Below are 7,815 nucleotides of genomic sequence, written 5' to 3' on the forward strand. Positions count from 1 at the left end.
CTCCTGGACCATCATGATCATGTTGGTTTGCAAGGCATAACAAAAGAGATTTTTCACGGATTGTTATGATTAGTTGTTGGAGCATATGGCGGGCCAGAAACATTGTTAAATTCTCTAATAGTCAAGTTTGGGTGGAAGACATCGTTAATGAAATTAAATCGATTGGGTTTTTGTGGTGTAGTAATAGATTGAAAGCTAGGTTCTTATCTTGGACTGAGTGGTGTAACTTTAAAATTATGTAATGTTCTCGATTGACCGCCCCGTTTCATGGAATGATGGTTTATAATGAAGTTTATTTAAAAAAAATTTCTTTGAAATGATTTATTTTTCTTTTCCTTTTCCTTTCCATTCGTTTGAAAAGTTGGGGTGCTATTGCTGAGTGATTTGAGTTTTACTTACTACATGCTAAGTCAAGGAAATCTAAAGTTAACAAAGCATTTCTGAATTATACAGAACGAAACAAAGATGTTAAATTGCGCCAGCTAAATAACAAACTAAGTTAACATGTACGAAAATTAACCAAGTTCTACACCTACTAATCCCACATGGATAAGACGTTATTGGAATCTTCAATGTACACATTGTTTGAATGCTGTAAATTTAAAGAACATAAGACGTTATCGGAATCTTTAATGTACACGTTGTTTGCATGCTGTAAATTTAAAGAACCCGTCCCTACGTACGGGGTATTACTAGTTATCTTCTTGAGTGTGATTCTTTCTTTAAATAAGTACCAACTACCCATCCAACTACTTCAATTTATAAAGTAAATCTAGTGGCAAATCCTTAAAAATATTTTTTATGCAAGGCACAAAAGTTATAGGGAAGACTATCATGACATAAATGTACCCACCAACCAAAACCTGCAAAGACATGTGATTTCAAATTCTACTAGTAAAGTAACGTTGTATTAAACTCAACCAACAAACATCGTTTAATAAATCCCCATCAATGTTACCGTCTTCTTTATATATAAGTACATCACGTATTCATTTAGATATAGAATCCAAGTCCATTCTTCACACATACACTTATACTACACCATGAAAATGGTGACCTATGAGAGCTAAAGATTTCGGATGAATTATTTCACGGCCTATTGAGGTTGGTTTTTCGTTATCTTTTTCATGTAAATGCTTACATTTTTGTTTCAATTCAAAAAGGAAAAAAAAAAAAAGACATTAGAAATGAGGTTAATTGATAGGTGAAATTTATTGTCACTTTCTTCTAGTTGTATTCTTAGTTGTACCAAAACATTAGATTTAACCTTAAAAAGATCATTGTTGTTGATCTTGTACTATGTTAACCAACAATTAATTATCTTGAATTTCAGGACTAACATTTTCATTTTTAAGATGTGTGTATGCTATATATGTTGAAGTAGTACATAAAATGGCTTATAAATGCAATAAGGTTTTTTTCTAAAACAATCAAGCTATGAACTATGTCTATAACAAGAGAGATTGTGAGATCAAATGTCTTTTTGTATAAGATATAGCAGATATTTTTGAATATTTGCGTGAACATCAAATTGTGTTATGCACTAACAATTTACATTATGCCTATTAGTACTTATTTTATATTTTTACTATTTTATATTTTTTATTAGCATTTTGTATAAAAGTTTAAAACTGTATATACAAAACATATAATTACAAGATATTTAGTATGAGCCTATTATCAAATGTGATATTTTAGTTTTGGACCAATTGCGATTAGTAAGTACTGTAAGTTCTTAATTTAGCTAAAGTTATTAAAATTTATATATCTGTAACAAGTTTTAAAAGGTTGCATGTTAAACAGACTCTAGTTTGTATTTATGTTAATTAGATGTTTAATTAGTTGGGAAGTTTTGGTTATTTACAACTAGTATATTATCATAATCATTATAATTATTATTATTATTATTATTATTATTATTATTATTATTATTATTATTATTATTATTATTATTATTATTATTATTATTATGTTAAAGAAAGAAATGACGTTTCCTTGTGAAATTTAAGTAATTTAAAAAAAATCAGTTAAATGAAATAAGAATTCTATTTAATAAGTTGATTATTTAACTTTGTTGCAAGAGCATGTACACAAAAATAAAATGCGTTATTCCAAAAAAAAAAAAAAGTCAATTAAAATAAAAAGCAGTGAATCGCACCAAATAACCCGTTTTCTTGAAGCGTAAATAAAAAATCAAATCATATAAATCACAAACCGAGTGATTTAATTCGGGTCGGTTGATCAAGCGGTTTCACGGTTAATTCGGCCCATACGAGGCTTATACGAAGGGATCTATATGAGCAATGTAGACCTATACGAGGTGTATAGGTCCAACACATTCGACAAGATCTGACACGCATCAGTTTTGTAATAAATTGAAAAGATTATACGACCCGTCTAGCTTTATACGAGACGTGTTAATAGTGTTAAAACAAGAGAAAGAGTGTCTCAATAATAAAACAATAAGACTCTACTTAAATTGATCGTAATATGAATTGACAATAATACTCTTTATTTAACATGTTTGACTTAACTGAGTTTTAATTTTTGGACTGAAGTGGCATGTTTCCAGTATGTCGTGCATTTTTTAAAATTCGTCTGAAATGACAAAAGTGAACAAAACACAGAGACGAAAATGGCAGGTAACTCTAATCAAAATAATGTGAAAGAAATAAAATAGACGATAAAAGAGAAAAAGAAAACAAAAAAGAAATGTTTTCTGATTGGTTGGTTGAGTTTTAATTTTGACCAATCTTCCTTTATTGACCGAGTCCACCTTATTTTACCTGTGATCCTTGTCCTCTTCAGCCCTGCTACATGCTACAGCGATAGATAGATAGTGACAATCCATGGATATCTCGGATTTTCTGCTCCTTCTTAAATTATATTTATAATTATAACACTTCATTGCCTTCCCAATTTCCCACATTACTCCAACATAAAACTCTCCTTCTCTATAGGTTTTTTCCTATTTTCTTAGGTTAATTTTCATTTATAAACAAGTTAAATACCTGTTTAGTGCCGTTCAAAAAAAAAAAAAAAACAATATATGTTTAGTACCCGTTGTTAAGAAATTTCTATTAAATAAAATTATAAAAATTAGGATTTGGGAATTTGGATATAGAGCAGACTCTTTTAGTATTTTACCTCAGTTCAAAACAAACCCCTAAATTGCTCTCTCTCATTTCACAGCCGACACCTAACAGATTCCGCCGTCCAGTTTCTATCCACTGTCAGTTGCATCGACGACAAAGTTTTGTTCAGCAGGTGAGAACGACCAATTTTATCGATTATATGAATTTAATAGACTTACAGTTGTTGTTTCACAATATTAGTTGGATGCTTAAAGTTGTTGTGTTAATGATTTCAGTATCGAGCTCCACTCTACAATGATATGAAGTTGCTTTCTACAAAGAAACGCATACAACTTTCTAAGAAACTAATATGTGGTACAAATGGACTACACTACTTTTATAAAAAAAGGTAAAGACAAGCTAGTTCTTTACTTTTTAAGTGGTTATTGTGATTTGGTTTAACAAGTAGCGAAGTAATTTATTCTAGTTGTTTCGTTGTTTTTAGATGCTCCGTATTCATAATAACGGACATAAAATTTCTAGGTCGGTTGAACAATTCGGATCATAAGATAAGCTTGTAACATCATCTTCTTCAACTTGGTCACTGCAAGTAAGTTATCGTCCACCGGAAAATTTCGTTTCCGTCAACCGCATTTCATTTTCACCTTCGCTCAGGAGTATCTTAACATTTACGTAAGCTATCTCCAATAAATAAAACGAAGACTAAAAAAAATTGCACTTCGTCACAAAAAAGTTGAGGGGTATCTCGTGCAAACCCTCCCCCACACATAGATCCGCACCTACTTGAATATTGGTTGAAAGTTATCAAATATCCTTTAATTAATTTCTCTTTCTTTGTATATAGTTTTTTTTCGGGTTCTTAAATTTTGTTTGATCAAATTTAATGATGTCCTTTATTCTTCTAGGTGATTTTAATAATATAAATAATAATCAAATATATCCTTTGACGTTCTGTTTCAATCTTGATGTTTGAATGATTTGCAAACAAGGAGAGTACAATTCCAAGTTTCTGAAACTGAAACCGGATGAGATCAAGGCCCTACATTGATGCTAACAGTATTTAATTTTACAGGGTACTCGACTATACGTGCACGGTTGGCAACTACTTTGAAAAAGTGTGGGACCAGTTTGACACACCTTACTGTATGTGTTATGCAGCGGCACAAATGGTGACCATTCTTTATCGTATGCATAGACCAGAAGAGTGCAAAAGTCTGATTTTATCACTTCAAACTTTGCTTAATCTTGGTTGTCAATATGTAGATAGACTTAGAGTCTTTCTTACCGAAAGTGAGTATGGACTATATGACATTGAAGCTCAACCATTCCATTATCTCTGCGTGAAAAAACCCGAATCATTAGCCAAGTCCAACAAACCATACTTGATCAAAGACTTGGCGATATATCGTACAAAGGAAACAATCCTGAAAGTCCTTATAAGTAATTTTCGTGAACGTGGGCCACAATACCCGATGCTAGGGGCATGCAACATGCATTGACTTACAACTGCTAAGGTGGCGGATACAACTTCGAAGAAACCGTTTATTAGAAAAGAGCCTCGACTGAAAAAGAATTATCCCCTTGATCATTCCGTGCTCATCACGGAAAATTATGTTGCATCTGTGAATCCTACACGCGTAAATGTACAATTGAGAAACTCGTGGGCCAATTGGGGATTTAAAGGAACTGCATGGGTCGGGAGTGACTTTTTCGAAGAGGTTTATGTACCAAGTATTTGAGGAGGTTGATTTCTTTTAACTGATGTTTATTTTGTTTAAAGTAGACTTAGTTCTTGATTTTAGTTATGTTGCATCTGTGAATCCTACACGCGTGAATGTACAATTGAGAAACTCGTGGGGCGATTGGGATTTAAAGGAACTGCATGGGTCGGGAGTGACTTTTTCGAAGAGGCTTATGTACCAAGTATTTGAGGAGGTTGATTTCTTTTAATTGATGTTTATTTTGTTTAAAGTAGCCTTAGTTCTCGATTTTAGTTATTGTTTACAGACATTATGTAATGCATTAGCAAACTTGGTGCTTTCTTTGTAATGGGTTTATTTATTTTGTTCATGGTTGGTGCTGCTTGTTTTCCTTTTGTTTGTAATGCTAGTAGCTTTCCTTGCTTGTTTTACATAAACTGATGTTCAAAAAGTGTTTCCTTCTAAACCTGTGCTCTTTACTTAAATTTACTTGCATTTTCTTAAAAAAGTCAGTAAAAAAGGTTACAATATTGTTACATAGTTTTAGATCACCACATAAGTTATTTATTTGAAGGCCGAAGAGACCTAAACCATGATACGAAACTTTTAACAATAGTTTAGCTGATTAAAATCATAGATACTAACATCGCCCTAAAATATACTATAAGAAATAGTTATTCAACATGTAATTTTGCTAGCATTTGAACCATGAAATGCTATATTGTGCTCAAAGAACTTCATGTAGTAAATGATTCATTCTTTACACATATTCTTTTCAAAAAATTATTTCTTTCTCTACAAGTTTGTAGACCTTTTGTCGGCTGTAGTGATTCGTTAGGTGTAAACAAGTATTGGATCTAAGTGCGAACCAGTAAATTTTCACCCATAACAGAAGTGAGTTGTCAAGATTTAAAACAAATGTGGAAGAAAAAGTAACAAAACAAAACAAGATAAAGAAGGTATCGTGACTTGTAATACACGTTCTCTAAATCCTAACACAGCTACAGCTACTGTAGAACAAGCATACTCTGTGTTGTGTCCTGTTAAAAACCGAAAAGAAAAAAAAGATCAAATCTTGAAGCTTCTTCCACCTCTCTGCCATACTCCAGTACCCTCAAGACCTGATGACAAAATAGACTTTGAATCCGGACGCCATTTTAACTCTTTAAGAAGAGAAAAAAGCATCGCAAATTCAGGTGACATCGCACTGTCCTTTATGGAAAGCAAAAAAGTCATCAACAAAGTGGAATTAAAAAGAATGCGCATCTAAAACAAAGGTCAAGGATTAGGTGGGTGTTGGAGGGTGACAAGAATTCTAAGTTTTTTCATGTGGTGATTAACTCGAGAAAAGTGAAAAACTCGATTCATGGTATAAATATAGGCGGGGAATGGGTGATGAAACCAAAGATAATTAAGAAATATATTTTTGGATTTTTTAGGAATCAGTTTATTGAAAATATCCTAGATCGGCCGAAATTGGAATGCTCGAATATTAAGACCATATATGATGATCTTAAGGTGTCGCTTGTTGAGAGGTTCTCTAAAAATGAAATTAAAGAGGCGGTGTTCGAGTGTGGTGATGACAAGGCTCAGGGGCTTGATGGCCTAAACATGAAATTCATAAAACACTTATGGCAGGTTTTTGAAGAGCGATTTTTATGAGGTTATGGAGAATTTCCATAAGGAAGGGAATATTAGTTGTGGTGGTGGATCGTCGTTCATTACATTGATCCCTAAAGTTAAAGACCCAGTTGAACTTAATAACTATCTTCCTATAAACCTGATTAGCAAGGTTATCTCCAAGATCCTTGCAAATCATCTTAAAAACGCTTTAGAGTTGGGTTTTTTTAGTCTCAGTCAGCTTTTCTAAAAGGGAAATTCATCTTGGACGACCCTTTCTGGTGAATGAGGTTATTTCTTTGATCAAGAAAGAAAAAAAATAAGCTTTCATCTTAAAGATTGATTTTGAGAAAGCCTACGATAATGTAAATTGGAATTTCGTGATAAACATAATGATGCAAATTGGGTTCCCAAACTTGTGGTGTAGGTGGATTTTAGGAGTTTTGTCTTTGGCGAGTTCTTTAGTCTTAGTCAATGGCACGCCTACTTTCGAGTTTCAATGTGGTAAAGGTATGAGACAAGGTGATCCACTTTCTACCTTTTTATTTCTTATTGTTATGGAAGAGTTGTCTTGTATTTTGCTAAAGATATTACAGGGAGTGCTATGCAATAAATTCAATTTCCTAATGGTGGCCCAACGACTTCGCATCTTTTGTATGCGGATGATGCCATTATTCATGGAGAATGGTCGGATACGAATATAACAAATGTAGTTAGAATTCTTCGGGTGTTTCATATGTGTTCAGGTTTGAAAATAAATTTATCAAAGTCAAACCTCTATGGTATTAGAGTGGATATGGTAGAAGTGAAGAACAAGACTATGGTGGTTGGGTGTAAAGCGGATAGTACCCCTTTTAAGTATCTTGGGTTGATGGTAGAGGCTAACATGAACCGAATAATTAATTGGAAGCCAACGTACAATATCTTTGAAGCTAGACTTTCTAGATGGAAAGCTAGCTTGCTCTCTAATGGAGGTCTTATCATATTAAATAGTCGGTTCTTGAAAGCTTGCCTAATTACTATTTTCCTTGTACAAAGCCCCAGCTAAAGTGATTAGAGACTTGGAATCCATGTTAAAAAGGTTTTTATGGGGACGATCTGGTGAGAATAAAAAGATGCACTAGGTTGCATGGGATCGGGTGACTTTGGATAAAAATGAAGGGGGTCTTGGGTTGAGTAAGTTGAAGAATATTAATATTGATCTCCTATCCAAAAGTGGATGGTGATTTAACACAGAGAAAAATCATCTTTGGAGGAAGGTGGTTGATGCTATTCATAAGAGTAGAAGCAATTGGAACTTTCTGTTGGCGAAAAGAAGCTTCAATGGCGTGTGGAAAAAAATTACCAAAACGGTAGCTCGAACTATGGTAGATGGTATTCCTTTACGTATTTTTTAGAAG

The 7,815-nt window shown here is 33.1% G+C and overlaps 1 long non-coding RNA gene across 5 annotated transcripts; it reads left to right on the top strand.

Annotated features, from left to right (window-relative positions):
- The first annotated feature begins 958 nt into the window (after nt 1–958).
- LOC110914309 lies at nt 959–5,165 on the top strand. Of its 5 annotated transcripts, none has more exons than XR_004881439.1 (5): nt 959–1,104; nt 3,193–3,267; nt 3,371–3,483; nt 3,580–3,767; nt 4,168–5,165. It is a non-coding gene; the product is annotated as an uncharacterized LOC110914309 (long non-coding RNA). The 5 variants fall into 5 exon arrangements; XR_004881433.1 differs by having other exon boundaries at nt 964–1,104; nt 3,580–3,684; XR_004881438.1 differs by having other exon boundaries at nt 964–1,104; nt 3,618–3,684.
- The last annotated feature ends 2,650 nt before the right edge of the window (nt 5,166–7,815 follow it).

Source organism: Helianthus annuus, chromosome 2 (assembly GCF_002127325.2).
Source record: "Helianthus annuus cultivar XRQ/B chromosome 2, HanXRQr2.0-SUNRISE, whole genome shotgun sequence".
Lineage (NCBI taxonomy): Eukaryota > Viridiplantae > Streptophyta > Magnoliopsida > Asterales > Asteraceae > Helianthus > Helianthus annuus.